The following is a 16,744-nucleotide window of genomic DNA, read 5'->3' on the forward strand; positions in this document are numbered from 1 at the left end:
TGGGAGGATCAGGTAGATGGGAGATTAGTGCACTCTCTCTGATGACTTGAATTCACCTCTGTGTAATTCTGATGAAGTCACAGCATAGTGGCACAGTGGTTAGTACTGCTGCCTCACAGTACCAGAGACCTGGGTTCGATTCCAGCCTTGGATGACTGTCTGTCTGGAGTTTGCATGTTCTCCCTGTGTCTGCATGGTTTTCCTCCGAGTGTTCCTGTTTCCTCCCACAGTCCAAGGTTAGGTGCAGGTTAGGTGGATTGGCCAGGCTAAATTGCCCCTTACATGTGCGGTTTAGGTGGATTAGCCATGATCAATGCACGGAGTTATGAGTGTAGGGTGGTTGGGTGGGCCTGGGTGAGTTGCTCTTTTGGAGACTCAATGGGCCAAATGGCCTCCTTCTGCACTGTAGGCATTCTCTGGTAATTCTCTCGATGTGTTCAGTGCCTTCGTGAATTAACCTTCTTTCTTTTAGTTGCTCATAGGTAGGAACTTGCATGAGTTAATTGGGATGTTTGATCACTTCTGGGATGCTTTGAGGACATTCCTAAAGCAATTCTGTTATCCTCCTGGGGGTCTCCTGCCACAACTGAATTCTGAGTGAAACAGTTGTTTCCAGAATCTGGTGTCAGACATACGAACAACATGTCCTGCCCAGCAGAGTTGGTTTTGAGTGACGAGCATCTTTGATGTTGGGCAGGTTGGCTTGAGAGAAGATGCTGCTGTCAGATCACTTTTATTACCACTGTACTTGGAGCACTTTGCAAAGATATCACTGGTGGTACTTCTCCAGTACTTTGAGGTGCCTCTGCAGGTTATCCAATTCTCCAAAGCACTTTGGAGCATGGGAGCACTGCTGCCTGGTAAATAGCACTCTTAGTTCTGGCATTGAGATTTGAATCCGCAAATACGCTTTTCTTTATTTGACACATTTCATCTTTTATGTCTGCCTTCATTGCGAAGAGGTTCTCAAGATATAAAAGAACAAAGAAAAAAGAAAAATTAAAAATACAGCACAGGAACAGGCCCTTCGGCCCTCCAAGCCTACACCAACTAGGCGGACCATATGGAAAATGGTCCACAGTTTCCAGGATCTTGCTGCTGATCTGAATCAATGAGGGAAACTCTTGTGCTGTGGGGGCTGATCAGAAGGGAATTTTGTACATAGCAGGGCACATCAATTGACATAAAAATAGAAATATTGGGTGGAGGTCAACAACCACTATGTGCTCCTTCAGCATCTACCATCATGCTGGTGGAGCTGAAACCATGCAAAGCTGTGCGACTTTAGTAAGCTTCTTGTTGCTTGTTCAGTTCATACACAAAAAAAAACACTTTAATAATCTCATAAAGTTCATAATCCAGATTAGTATGGGTTGTAAACCACTTGCGTAAACCACTTATCTCTCAATGTGTATTGCCAGATCTGAACATCACAACTTTAAAAGCACTTGCATGATACTGCCACTGTCAACAGTACTGTGTAATCTCCACAGATTGGACACATTGTTTTCATGGTTCACATGAGCTGCTATTAGATCTCTGCTATACCCTCGAAACTGGATTCTCTCACTTCCAGCTGAGGTGTTACCAGACCCTGACTTGCAAAGAGCACTTGATTAAGAGTGACAAAGTTGAGGAGCAAAACAATCAAGGATCTCCATTTTGAGCGCTCTACCCAGGACGCCTTATGAGATTATTAAAGCTCTTTTACCATATTACTATTATCAAGGGCACTAAAGCATAAAAGGATTTGATTTTATTCAATTTGATTTATTATTGTCACATGTATTAGTTAGTATACAGTGAAAGGTATTGTTTCTTGCGCTATACAAACAAAGTATACATAGGGAAGGAGTGCAGAATGTAGTGTACAGTCTTAGCTAGGGTGTAGAACATAAACCCAACGCCTTCACGACACACGACAGCTCAGAGTCGCTGAGCAGAAACTGATAGCCAAGTTCTGCACACATGAGGACGGCCTAAACCGGGATGTTGGGTTTATGTCACACTATCAGTAACCCCCACAGTTTGCCTCCTGGACTTGCAGAATCTCACTGGCTGTCCTGTCTGGAGACAATACACATCTCTTTAACCTGTGCTTAATGCTCCCTCCACTCACATTGTCTGTATCTTTAAGACCTGGTTGGCTGTAGAGATTCGCATTCTAATCAGTATTCTGTAACTTGATTTTGTGTCTCTGTGCCCTGTTTGAGAGCAGATTTCCACTCCATCTGACGAAGGAGCAGCGCTCCGAAAGCGAATGGTATTTGCTACCAAATAAACCTGTTGGACTTTAACCTGGTGTTGTTAAAACTCTTATTGTGTTTACCCCAGTCCAATGCAGGCATCTCCACATAGAGAAATACAGGCACACATATTAAGCTAGGCTGCACCTTGATGGCTCAGCTCAGCTAGTTTTGCCTCTGAAGCAGAAGGTTTGTGAATACAAGCCACCCCCCACCCCCACCCAATCACCGCCAAACCTACCCCCCCACCACCCCCCCGCCACCCCCAAGGGCTTTGGCATGAAACTTTGTGTTCTACTGTGGAGCTGAGGGAGCGCTGCATTGCTGGAGTTCAGCCATTCAGATGAATGATAAACTGAAATCCCGGCTGCCTATTCCTTTGGTGTGCAATTCAGTTGGATGTTAACAATCCCATGATAAAACTCTTTGTTCAAAATGCAGCAGGAAGTTCTGCTCGTGTCCTAACCTTCCCCGGCCAAACCACAAAAAGCTCATTCATCTCATTGTTGCTTGAGGAATATTCTTGTGTCCAAGATGTGGAATGTATCATTCAGTGTACTTCAAAGTAATTCAGGGGATGCAAAAACAGTTTGAGATATGTGATGAGATAAATCCAAGCCTTTTTTTCCTGACAGAACCATGAATAAATAATATAGAGACGAGTCAACAATGGCTGAATGTGTTATTTTACTCCTCAATCACATTTAAGTTCTCAATCCAGTATAACATTCTCCCCTAGAGATGAAGAGCCAGAGAGTTAATTATATCACTAAAGCTGTGAGTGAAGCTAGTGATGATGCTTTATATATATAATGATGTAGATCTCATTTCTTGGTAATTTTGCAAATAGCATAGAAGTTGACACATAATTATAGCATTGGTAGATACACAAAATATGTTTTTTTTAAATCAGGTAACAGTATCATTGCAGTCCAATAGCAAAGTTGTAATAAAAATGAGACTTTGAAGGAATTACGGATCTTCTGTAATAGTCATGATAACTCTATATTGTATACTATAATAGGGTTTTCAAACTGTAAGCTTCAAAAACAACAGGGCTATTTCAGTTAATGTTCTTGAATCCATTCTTTCATCATGGATTAATCATTTGCAGATCTCCAACCCATTACATCTTCAATGGGATTCATCATCATAGAATCCCTACACTGCAGAAGGAGTCCATTCGGCCCATCACTTCTGAACCAACTCTCCATCAGAGCATCTTACCCCTGCCCTACACCCATAACTCTTTACATTTATCCTGCTAATCCCCCTAGTCTGCACATCTTTGGAGACTAACGGGCAATTTTAGCATGGCCAATCCACCTAACCTGCACATCTTTGGACTGTGGGAGGAAACAGGAGCACCCGGAGGAAACCCATGCAGACACGGGGAGGATGTGCAAACTCTGCACAGACAGTCACCCAAGGCCAGAATTGAACCTGGGTCCCTGGCACTGTGAGGCAGCAGTGCTAAAAACTGTGCCACTGTATCACCTTTACAATCAAATATAATTTTGACTGCAGCTTCGGTTAGCAGCTGATATGTAAGAGATAGATGAAAAACTTTGCCCATGCAAGGTTAGGATTTGGGCTTCTTTAATGACTTACAACTAAATCCTGGTGTGGTGCTGTGCTGTATAGGCAAGGAGGAATGGTTATGTTTCTGATTTGTGCTGAATTAACTGATCTTATGTGAATGTTCTGCACATTGTACAATTCATCGCAGTATTCTTGCTGAGCAGGAAGATTTCCAATAGTATCTGCTGCCCACAGTCCCTTGCATGTTCAAAATGGAATCTAGTAGTTTTACAGATTTTAGTTTTCATAACTCCAATGACATTCAAAGTTTAAGCTCACACAGCAAATGTGGCTACTTGATAATGTAAAAGTTCTCATGGAATCAAACTCCATCAGAAAATGGGGGGAATGGGGTGGGGGCTGCTTGGGTTGTGGGGGTGGGGGGGGGGTGGGGGGTGGGGTTAGTGAAAGAATGCAAAGTCAGCAATACGAGGAATATATGGTCATGTCAGTGTGTATATGTGGGGGAGGGGGTTGGTTGTTGGGGTAGGGGTGGTGGGGGTGGATAAAAGCTTGGAGTACCTTATCTGCTATTCTTAATTCCTAATCACGAAAGGAAAAGGGAAAAGTTGAATTTATGTAGCATTTTATAGGTGTCAGAAGTACCTGGAACAGCTTCACACACAATGGATTACATTGAAATGCAGTTACCATTGTTATGTAAGGAAACAGGGGTAGCCATTTAATAAAACATAATCCCACAAATACCAATGAAATATTCAATCAGTTATTCTGTTCTTCATATTATCTGTTCAACAGGAATCGGTTCAGCCCAACCAGCATGATCCACTGTTGCTTTAGTATTGGCAGCACATTATCATTTTAATCCCAGTTCTTCGCCCTATTTCTTAATATGCTTATTTCCCAAATTGGTAAGGGAGGAATATTGACAGGAAAACTGAGAAAGCCCTTCCTCAAATAGCCCGAAAGAGATTTTCAATGTCTATCAGAGCCACACGATCAACATGTATGGGCAACTTTAGTGTCTAATCAGGTGATAGGATTTCCAACAGTGTGAGCACCCAATATATGTTTAATTCATGATGCCTCTCGAGAGATAACCTTCTATTCTAGGGATGGTAATACCCCCAGCTGCCAGAAAACTTCCTTTACCTCAAAAGGTACATTGCCTGCTCTGACTATTATTGATCTAATTCATATTGATTTGTGTTCTGACCCAACATGGACAGCTTGGTGGCACAGTGGTCAGCACTGCTGCTTCACAGCAGCTGGGACCCAAGTTCAGTTCCTGGCTTGGGTTTGTGTCTGGGTGGAGTCTGCACGTTCTAATCATGTCTGCGTGGGTTTCCTCTGGGTACTCCTGTTTCCTTCCAAAGTCTGAAAGACGTGCTGGTTAGGTGCATTGGCCATGCTAAATTCTCCCTCAATGTACACGAACAGGCACCAGAGTGTGGCGACTAGGGGATTTTCACAGTAACTTCACTGCAGTGTTAATGCAAGCCTACTTGTGACACTAATAAATAAACGTAAAACTTAAACATTATATCAAGAGGATTTACTTTTATACAAGTCTCCACTGATACATGAACTATTTATAGAACAAATGTAAATTTGGACATTCATGCATTGTTATTTGGACATCTGGAAGTAATACTAATGCCAAATCCATATTTATTTAATTGCTTACACTTATGTTTATGTGCCATGCATAATTTGTATAGAGGATATGGGGCTGGAAGCTCAGCTCAAGGTCAGATAGTATGCCATTTCAGGTCATATAGATACTTACACTCTTATTTGTGTATTTGTACTCAGTTTACATGCTTCATTACATTTGCTTTATTGCATTGTGTTCATATGATCCTATTATCCTCCTTATTATGATTATTGATGCTTGCGTTATGTTGATTATCTGTATTTGTGTTTGCTGTTTATACCTCTTGTGTGAAGAATTATTTATCTCTCTGTTCACTTGATTTATATCTGTGCTTCTATCATCATTTATGCTCATCTTTCAGGCTTGTGAGACATTGCCAGTAGTACCCGAGATTTATAGGGCTGTTTACTCTGCAGTCACGGTTGCTTATGGGGGTATTATTCTGAATACAAATGGGCGGTGGCACTGGGAATCTCACGGTCGATTGCTTTGTACAAGAAGCACATGTTGTTATTAGTGAAGTACTAAAAAATAAATTAACTTTATCAATCACAGTTCATGGGTGACTTCAGCAAGTTGGTGTAAATAACTGGTTATTTATGAACTCAGCTATCTTGACAACAGTTAGTCTGAGAGATTGTTGACCTTTGACAATTGTTATTTGAGTACAGCTCCAGTCCATGACAAAGCAACACGACAATCTCCTGAGATCTGAATTTACAAACTTAGTAAACCACCTGAGAGCTGATTATATGAGGTCAGCAATTGTAATATTAGCTTTGATACAAACACATTTATTTCAGTCCTTTTGTTATTAGATTGAGTCAGTATTTATTCCTTAATTAATTTCTATTGCCTCAGTCAAATGTTAGGAAAACTCCCTTTCCTCGCCATAGAATCTTCCCCTCTCCCTGGCAACTCTCTGTTGTTGATTCAGACCGTTCAGAATCTTGGCATCCTGTCTGACCCCGAGCTGAGCTTCGAACCCCATAACCTCACCACCAACAAAGATTATTTACTTTCACCTACGTATAGAATCCTACAATGCAGAAGGAGGCCATTTGGCCCATCGCATCTGCACCGACCACAATCCCACCCAGGCCCTATCCCCGTAACCCCATGGATGTACCCTAGCAAGTCCCCCTGACACTAAGGGGCAATTTGGCATTCCAATACACCGAACCAGCTCGTCTATGGGAGGAAACTGGAGCACCCGGAGGAAACCCATGCAACCAGAGGGAGAACATGCAGACTCCACAGAGACCCACACAGTGACCCAAGCCAGGAATCAAACCCAGGTCCCTGGTGCTGTGAGGCAGCAGTGCTAACCACTCTGTCACCTTGCCACTCTTAACATCACCCATATCTGTCTCTGCCTCAGCGCCTCTGCTATTGAAACCTCCATCCATGCCACTGTTACCTCTAGAGTCAACTATTACAATGTTCCCCTGACTGGCCTCTCTCCACTCCCACACATTTGAGATCCAAAACTGTTGCCCATGACCTAACTGGCACCAAGTGCCATTCGCACATTACCCTTGTGCTGGGTAACCATTGGCTCCCAGTCCCACAGCACCAGGATTTTAAAAATCCCACCCTTCTTTTCAGCTCCCTTCATTCTCCCAATGCCATTGCTGAGTTTTCACTGCTTCACTGTTGGATGTGTGCTTTCAGCTGCCTGAAATCCCCTTCCTAAACTTCTCCACCTCTCTTCCTCCAAGAAGCTCATTCAAACTTATCTCCCTGGGTTTCGGTCACAAATTCTGTTCGGGGACTATTTCTAACGCTTGGAACCTACCCTCATCACTCCATCCCTAACTCCATCTCACATGTTGTTGAATAATATTCCCTCTGAAGCCTATTGAGATTTTACCGGGTAAAAAGGGCACTGTATCAATGCAAGGCATTGAACAAACGGGTCTGGTTTAGATAGGTAAACGTGATCGGAATAGGCTTGGAGGGCCGAAGGATCTGCTGTACTGTTCTTTGTTCTTTGCAAGTTGTTGTTGATGCGAGATCTGATTTGCGAACATCAGAGGTCGACATCACTGCTGCGAAGTGCTTCTTCTCTCCCCCAATCCGAACAAGCCGTGCCCAATTGCGAATGGAAAACTCGGAACAATTGTTGGCACCTGCAGATCCTCTCATTGTGATTGTCCAGGGAAGGTCTATTCGTCGAGCTGTCGCAATCAGTCCGGAATGAAATGTTTACCAAAACTTTCAACATCCTTTTCTCTTGTTCAATTCATATTTTAAAAATAGGCAGGCAGGACTCAGTTAACTTGACGATGCCATAAATCCTGAAGAGAAAGGGGAAAGTTTCTAGGGGGGGGGGTCCCGTTTCGGTCGGCTTTGCGAGGAAATCGCCCTGCCTAAAGGACCTTTTAGACTGATAGCTAATGCTGCAATCTCTGGGGAATGCAGCGTGACACACCTTGGGTATCTGTCAATGGTCCAGGCTGCTTGTCTTTGACCAGAGTGAGCTCAGACTCGCTGTCCTTGTCAGTGCTGGAGTACATTGACTGGCATTCTGAGCCCTTGTCTCACTCGGTAGAGGTAATGCCGAGATGTCCTTTACCGTTTGTTGATGGTTATACCTACCACCCCCCTCCCCCCCCCCCCCCCCCGCCCCAAGTCTACAGGTTCTGATCTGAAGTTCACCCTTCCTTGTTTTATATGCCTCCCCATCTCTCCCGGGTGATGTCCCTCCCAGGGCGGCTACACAGCCGATAAAGGCGGCATCTCCCCACTGAGGCCAAAAAGGCTAAACTGCTGCCAAGCCTTCCAAACTTTGTATTGAAGACAGACCAAGCCCCACTTAAATTTAAATAAAAATCCAGCATTACAAACCAAATCAAAACAAACTCCAGCGAGAACGTCCTCCCCGTGTCTGCATTTCCTCCAGGTGCTCCGGATTCTTCCCGCAGTCCAAAGATGAGCTGGTTAGGTGGATTAGCCATGGTAAATTGTTCCTTAGTGTCCCGGGATGCATAGGTTAGAGGGATTAGCAGGGTAAATATGGGGGGTTACGGGGATAGGGCCTGGGTGGGATTGTTGTCAGTGCAGACTGGATGGGCCGAATGGCCTCCTCTGCACTGTAGGATTTCTATGATTCTGAGATGTGACGGAGTTGTTTCAGGGTGTGTGTACAGATATGAATTGTCTTAGGGTGTGTGTATAGACAGTCTCAGGGTATGTGTACAGTCTCAGGGTGTGTGTACAGATAGTCCCAGGGTGTGTACAAATAGTCTCAGGGTTTGTGTACAGATAGCCTCAGGGTGTGTGTACAGAGAGTCTCAGGGTGTATGTACAGAATGTCTCAGGGTGTATGTACACATAGTTTCAGGGTGTCTGTACAGATAGTCTCAGGTTGTGTGTACAGATAGTCTCGATGTGTGTGTACAGATAGTCTCAGGGTGTGTGTACAGAGAGTCTCAGGGTGTGTGTACAGAGAGTCTCAGGGTGTGTGTGCAGACAGTCTCAGGGTGTGTACAGATAGTCTCGGTGTGTGTGTACGGACTGTCTCAGGGTGTGTGTACAGTTAGTCTCAGGGTGTATGTACAGACAGTCTCAGGCTGTGTACAGATAGTCTCGGTGTGTGTACAGATAGTCTCAGGGTGTGTGTACAGATAGCCTCAGGGTGTGTGCACAGATAATCTCAAGGTGTGTGTAGAGAGAGTCTCAGGGTGTGTGTACAGAGAGTCTGAGGGTGTGTGTACAGACAGTCTGAGGGTGTGTGTACAGACAGTCTGAGGGTGTGTGTACAGATAGTCTCAGTGTGTGTACAGATAGACTCAGGGTGTGTACAAATAGTCGGTGTCTGTACAGATAGTCTCAGAGTGGGTGTACAGAGAGTCTCACGGTGTGTGTACAGACAGTCTCAGGGTGTGTGTACAGATAGTCCCAGTGTGTGTTTATAGATAGTCTCATGGTGAGTGTACAGAAAGTCTCAGGGTGTGTTACAGACAGTCTCAGGCTGTGTGTACAGATAGTCTCAGGGTGTGTGTACAGACAGTCTCTGGGTGTGTACAGATAGTCTCAGGATGTGTACAGATAGTCTCAGGGTGTGTGTACAGAGAGTCTCAGGGTGTGTGTACAGATAGTCTCAGTGTGTGTACGATATTCTCAGGGTGTGTACAGATAGTCTCAGCATGTGTACAGATATGATCTGTCTCAGAGTGTGTGTACAGATATGAGTTGTCTCAGGGTGTGTACAGATAGTCTCGGTGTGTGTACAGATATGAGTTGTGTCAGGGTATGTGTATAGATAGTCACAGGATGTGTGTACAGAAAGTCTCGGTGTGTGTACAGATAGACTCAGGGTGTGTACAAATAATCTGTGTCTGTACAGATAGTCTCAGAGTGGGTGTACAGAGCATCTCATGGTGTGCGTACAGTCTCAGGGTGTGTGTACAGATAGTCTCAGGGTGTGTGTACAGATAGTCCCAGTGTGTGTTTATAGATAGTCTCATGGTGAGTGTACAGAAAGTCTCAGGGTGTGTGTACAGACAGTCTCAGGCTGTGTGTACAGATAGTCTCAGGGTGTGTGTACAGACAGTCTCTGGGTGTGTACAGATAGTCTCAGGGTGTGTACAGATAGTCTCATGGTGTGTGTACAGAGAGTCTCTTGTGTGTGTACAGATAGTCTCATGGTAAGTGTACAGACAGTCTCAGGGTGTGTGTACAGATAGTCTCAGGGTGTGTGTATAGACAGTCTCAGGGTGTGTGTACCAATATGAGTTGTCTCACAGTGTGTGTACAGATAATCTCAGGGTGTGTGTACAGATATATGTTGACTCAGGGTGTGTGTACAGATATGAATTGTCTCAGGGTGTACAGATAATCTGAGGGTGTGTATATAGATAGTCTCAGGGTGTGTGTACACATAGTCTCAGGGTGTGTGTACAGTTTCAGGGTGTGTACAGATAGTCTCAGAGTGTGTACAGATAATCTCAGTGTGTGTACATATAGTCTCATGGTGTGTGTACAGAGAGTCTCATGGTGTGTGTACAGTCTCAGGATGTGTGTATGGATAGTTTCCGGGTATATGTACAGATATGAGTTGTCTCAGGGGGTGTGTACAGATAATCTCGTGTGTGCACAGTCTCAGGGTGTGTGTACAGATATGAGTTGTCTCAGGGTACTATACACATAGTCTCAGGGTGTGTGTATTGACAGCCTCAGGGTGTGTGTACAGATAATCTCAGGGTGTGTGTACAGATATGAGTTGACTCAAGGTGTGTGTACAGATAGTTTCAGGATGTGTGTACAGATATGAGTTGTCTCAGGGTGTGCGTACAGGGAGTGTCAGGGTGTGTGTACAGACAGTCTCAGGATGTGTGCACAAATATGAGTTGTCTCAGGGTCTCAGGGTGTGTGTACAGAGAGTGCCAGGGTGTGTATACAGATATGAGTTGTCTCAGGGTGTGTGTACAGATAGTTTCAGGATGTGTGCACAGATATGAGTTGTCTCAGGGTGTATGTACACAGTCTCAGGGTGTGTGTACAGATATGAGTTGTCTCGGGCTGTGTGTACAGATAGTTTCAGGATGTGTGTACAGTTATGAGTTGTCTCAGGGTGTGGGTACACATAGTCTCAGGGTGTGTGTAGAGATATGAGTTGTCTCAGGGTGTGTCTGTGTGTGTGTTGGGGTGGGGAGTGAACGCTACTTCGCTCACGGATGATGAGAAGTTGGGCTGTGAGCGCCTGTGAGAGGAAAGAGTGCGTGAGCGCGTCAGCACCAAAGTTAAATACAAAAGCCTTTTCCGCAGTGGCGAGAGGAGTTTCCTTTGTTCTAGTCGGAGAGGCTTGAAAGAGATCAGAGGGAATGAACCCTCAGACACGCATCGCCCTGCACATTGACGGAGGGTTTGCCATCTGAGGCTGCAGGTGATGTCCATCTCCATGCCTCTGGGGTAAGTTTGATCCTTTTTGTTTTAAGGAGCATTTTCCCCCTCCTCCCTTTCTTGACAGAGCTGCGTGAGGGTATAAAAGGAAGATTTGAAAAACCGCGCTGGAGAGAGAGAGAAAGTTGATGGAATGGCCTCTTGTTGTTGTTGCAGGGACATGATCAGTTTAATGTCAAAGCGGCCCCTGATAAAAGTTTCCATGTTCTGACTTCGTCTTGGCTCCACGCTAGGCCGTTTGCGAAGACACAGTGAAAATAGCAGGACACGTTGTCTGAAAATGCATACAGCAGGCGAGCAACAGGTAGGAAGTGAGTGGCGGGCTGCAGACTCCGTTGTAGCGGCTTGATATTGAACTCGGAAAGCCATGAGCAAGTCTTTTGTTCTCAGTTTGGGTTTAATCTCAGCGAAACAAGCTCTCCACTGGCCTGAGGAGAGAACCAAGGCTCTCAACAACTCACGGGCATCGAGCAGGGGCTTTGGCACTGTCTTGCTCTTGGGGATGAGTAGTTGGTGATTTCTTCCTCTCCCCTTTGGGGTGTGGTGGCAATGTTATGAAACAAAAGATGAAATTGGCGGAAACATTGTAGAGGTTTTGTCCTGGCTTGGCGCTTTTTAATGAGTCTTTTTTAATGAGGACAATTTTTTTGTGCATCTTTTGTTTTTCAGCTCGAAGATATCGGGACAATTCAGAAGGCACTGGGAGAGAAAAAAAACTGACAATCAAATCCGAACTTGTTTCAACAAAGTATTTGATCAGGAGCACTTGCGGGGTCGATAGCCCCGTTTTTACAGCCGCCGCAGTTTATTAAGGACCAAAATATCACACCACTTTGGGGTTCTTCTCCCCCCCTTTTCTCCTCCTCCCTCAGTGTGTGAACACCAATATTCCCGCTATAATGTAGGGTTTGTTCAGGGTTTAGAAACTCTGGGGGTTGGGGGAGCTGCAGAAGTTGTATCGTATCCCTCTGAGCAACAGTTTCAGACTCCGGATTGCCAATACAGATTCATCCCCATAACCTCCCAACAGGAAACAATGGGGAAGGGGTGGTTTGAAATGCTGGGTTAATACCAAGGATTAATGGAATTCGATACCATTCTTATCGATGATGGACCTCAAGTCGAGGTAAGAAAATCTTATGTTATCACTTGGGGGTGGGGGGTGGGGGGATGAGGGTGTAATATGAGGACATCTCTTTTGTCTGCGCTTTGAGTCCAGCGCTGGATATTTTAAGCGCAGGAATCATGCTAAATATGGCAAGTTCTTTGTTTAAGGTTGTAGGGGCGAACTGTTCCTTCTTGAACTCATCTCACTGTCAGCCTTTGTCTGTTACTCGCTTCCTCATTCTCTTTGTCCCCCCCTCCCGTGTGTGGTTCTCTCCCTCTATTTGGACAAGGGGCAGTCTGAATAGTTTCACTGTTCGCACGAGAAGAATATTTGGCTTTTCATATGGACTACGCACCGAAGTTCCAAACTTGCCCCAAATGTGTTATGACGCGACCTTAGGGAAGAGAAGGTTTGGCAACATGTTGATTTGCAGTCGCGCGAATTAACGAAAATAGTTTGCGATGCTTTGCTCTGCTCCTTGGATCACTGGAGGCAGGACAAATGATTGCTCTTTTTCTCACATTTTCGTTCAGGGATGCTTAATCTTGGTGTTTAAGATCAAAACCCATTTGCCGTATGGAATACATTTTGTAGAACAGCCCAATGGTTAACTGTACACTAGATTTCGAGTGCAGCTTACATTGCTGGAGTTCAAACAATAGATTATGGGTCATTATACTGACTCCGGCCAGATACATTGCATTATCCGACCAGAATATCACAACACATTCTTAAGTAAGGACAAGTGAAAGTGAGTTGGAATTGGGGTAAGTCAGTTATCGTGAATTTTCCGACTAAGATTTGGAGATTCCTTACTTTCATCGATTTTAAACAGTGAGTTCAGCCACTCCCTGTTTCTTTTGTTAGTCGGGAACTCCTCGTGAGAGGGGGACCATTGTTTGGACCTGATTTCTCCAGTTAATAATTCGTAGATTTTTTTTGTAGACTGGTCAAACATTGAATTTTTAAAAAACCGATTCCTATTTGTTTCCTGTATAACTCTATAACACCCTTCCCCCAGAATTATTATTTTTAAAAAAAGACAAAAACTTATTCCACAGCGAAAGTTTAACAAAAATAATCATTTCCTATGTGTCGAATGCATTCAACATTTGAATTCACGCGAAATATATTCTGCGTTATTATTGACTCAAGACAGGTATAACTAAGAAATGTAATTGTGGAATATATTAAAACCATTCCAAAAAAATAACTAGACTGATCACTGCGTCCATCAAACTACAATTCCATTGATTTTCTTTAATGTCTGCTTTACAGTCAAGGATTGATCACATTTTTAGCTGCTTTCCCGCCGCCGATGCGTTTTCCTTTCATAAATCGTGTGGCATTTCAGTATTCGTCACAAAGAAATGGTTTGGAATGAAACGCAGTCCGGACCTGGTTACTTCAACCCATTGGCAACAGATAAAATCATGACCTGGAAAGTATATGTGACTACATTATTTTTACATCCACATTGCACCTGCTGAAAGGCAGTAAACTGATTTTTAAAAGTTGCGAGGCAAAGTGAGTTGAGATTCCATCCCTTTGTTTCAACTGACCAGGGTTAAAAAAAATCCGTTTATCTTTAGGTAGCTTGGGTCAAATTGGTGCAAATTGTTTTCGTTCCTCCCGTTTTCTCTTTCATTTCCCCCCTTTCTAATTCTTTTCTGTTCTGTTTTCTCTTTCTTTTCTTCCTCTCTTTCTCTTGCTTTCAACCACGATTCAACGCAATGCTACCACTCTACTGACGGAATCTCCAGTTGCTGGCTCTCACGGAGTCACATAGAATATTGCTGAGATTTGGAGGGATATAAAATGAATGAATGCCTTGGAGGAATCAGGAGTGCAGGGAATCTACCAGGTAAATTCCCATATCTTAGAAAGAAAGGATTTAATAATTATTTCTTAGGATGCCACTGAATTCTTGCAAGATCTGTAATGTGCAGTTTGACTTTTAACACAAAATGAGATTGCCAATTTAATGCTAACTTTACAAAAAGAATCATGATAGATATGACTATTTAAATAAAGACACTCTTTAAAATCTATTTCAAGTTCCAGCTTTAATGGAATTATTCCCTTAGAGAGTCCATTTCAGTGACCAAGTGAAAACTGTTTCTCAAATCGAAAATTAACATTGGAGCAATTCTTTGAGAAGGTCATTGGAAAAGATTGCTTTGCTTTGATTAAAATTTCCCAATTCTTTGCGGAGTCTAATACGAAGATGAACTGTAATTGGAAAAGTCATGTATTGCTTTCCCATCTAACTCATGCATATCATATCAATATTGAATCTTCTTGTGACAACCACGTGAGGAGGGATAAAAATTGACTCCGCTAATTTACCACCTCCAGGTTTAGCTGTAGTAGGTTAAAAGCAAATTATTGTGGATGCTGGAATGTGAAACAAAAACATAAAATGCTGGAAAATCTCAGCAGGTCTGGCAGCATCTGCGGAGAGAGAACAGAGGCAATATTTCAAGCCAGCTCTGACATAAAGTCATCCAGACTCGAAACATTGGCTCAATTCTCTCTCCACAGATGCTGTCAGACCTGCTGAGATTTTCCAGCATTTTATGTTTTTGTTCATGTTAGCTGTAACAGGATTTAGTTGTGAACGTAATGAGGATTTGCCTGGACAAAACTGCATGAGTCCCACTATCTTGTTATTCAGATTATAAAGAATTAATCAGGCAGGTTTTCTGAGTTTAAATCAAAAAACAAGAGAAGTTCATTGGCCCAACTTCCTGAATTAAAAAAAGGTAAATTGTAACCCTCATTCATACATCACACGCACTCCTTGTGCCCCCCACACACACCCGGTATAAACGGTAAAATACAAGACATAAAGATTTTTTACAGTTCCTGAAATAAATAATCAAAGAAATATATGGTTAACTGTCCTTTGGCTGGTCTTGATGTGGTACTTCTATACCGTAGCTGTTTCTTTCAGTTGTTTTCCTGGGTGTAGTTGTACAGAATGGGTTTCCATATTTAATCCCCCAAAAATTCTTGGTTTGCCCTAGGTTTTCTCTTCTGCAATATCCATGCACAATATTTCCGAGAGAGAATGAGACATTGCCTTTTTTAGCTTTTCAGTATATTTTTCTGATCTCTGCCCTCTGACTTGGTAAACAGTTCTTAAAACACCATGCTGACTATATATTTTAGAGGAATTTGATTACATTGTCTGCTGTAGTCATTATATTTGATGTCTTATCTCAGAAACATTTGACGATTTTTAAGATAGTGTGAAAGCCTATAGGAGAGGAGGTCTTTCACATTCCTCACAAAGGGGTTGAATGCCAATTCCCTTTGCATCCCGCTTGGGTGGAGTACAGTTTATTAAAATCCAGCCAAGATAAAAAGTCACCAGAAAATGTATCTTTCTCTTAAAAAAAAAATCCTTCTAACAATCCGTACAGCAGTCTTTTGATCCATCCTAATTCACCCACCAAGAGAAAATCCCTCTGTTCAGAGTATCTAACTGTTTTGTATCTGTTTCTAGATCATATGTTGAACTTTCACAATTAAGCTTAAGTAACAAACTTTTAAGTAGTGTTTTGTCTTAACAGCTCTCTGGAAGTCTAGGCACAGAACACCCTCATGCTCCCTAATGTCCATTTGAGATTTCACTTCTACTTTTTGGTCATATATTGGTTGCCCACTCGACAATTTGATTCTTGTTCAACAGAAAGTTAGCCATGGATGATTTTACAGGGCACAAAAGTGTTTATTTCATTGAGGATGCTTGATCTGATGTGAAATAAAAATGAAATTTGTCAAAATGTTGTCGAAAAGATATAATTGTTAACAGACTGAAAAGTTGTTTTCTTCTGCTAGGGAAACACTCACTGGAACATGCCTGGATGAAAAACCTATGGATCTTTACAACTTTGAAAAGCCGAATGATAGTGGATTTATATGCTTAGGTGCAATTATAGACCCGCAAGCTGATGGAGGAATTTACACGACATTTTTTGAAGGGTTCATCCTTTTATTCTTGGCTGAATCATGAGAGGGCACATGTAGGATATAATCAAGCTTGATTTCTCTGGCAATTATTTTTACAAATTGGATCTGGGAATTATTTGTTATGAAGATGGTGGCGTTTGGATAATTTAATGGAACGGGATTCTTGATGACTTTCAGGTATGTCAAGTTATTGCTCTGCGTGTCTCAATATCAGCTATCTGAAGTCAGCTAAAATGATCTAGTTTCTTAAAATCCTATATATTTTCGCTGTATGGTGGTAAGGTAGAGAATTTAGGTGGCGAATGA

At 42.9% G+C, this 16,744-nt stretch overlaps 1 long non-coding RNA gene across 1 annotated transcript in view; it reads left to right on the forward strand.

The window, feature by feature from the left end:
* The first annotated feature begins 11,124 nt into the window (after positions 1 to 11,124).
* Positions 11,125 to 16,744, forward strand: part of LOC144503862 (uncharacterized) — a 125,366-nt gene continuing 119,746 nt past the window's right edge. Inside the window, exons 1-4 of the long non-coding RNA XR_013499564.1 lie at positions 11,125 to 11,361; positions 11,509 to 11,656; positions 12,022 to 12,478; positions 16,307 to 16,615. This is a non-coding gene — a long non-coding RNA (uncharacterized LOC144503862). The remainder of the gene's footprint in view (positions 11,362 to 11,508; positions 11,657 to 12,021; positions 12,479 to 16,306; positions 16,616 to 16,744) is intronic.

This window comes from Mustelus asterias, chromosome 2, assembly GCF_964213995.1.
Source record: "Mustelus asterias chromosome 2, sMusAst1.hap1.1, whole genome shotgun sequence".
Taxonomy (NCBI): domain Eukaryota; kingdom Metazoa; phylum Chordata; class Chondrichthyes; order Carcharhiniformes; family Triakidae; genus Mustelus; species Mustelus asterias.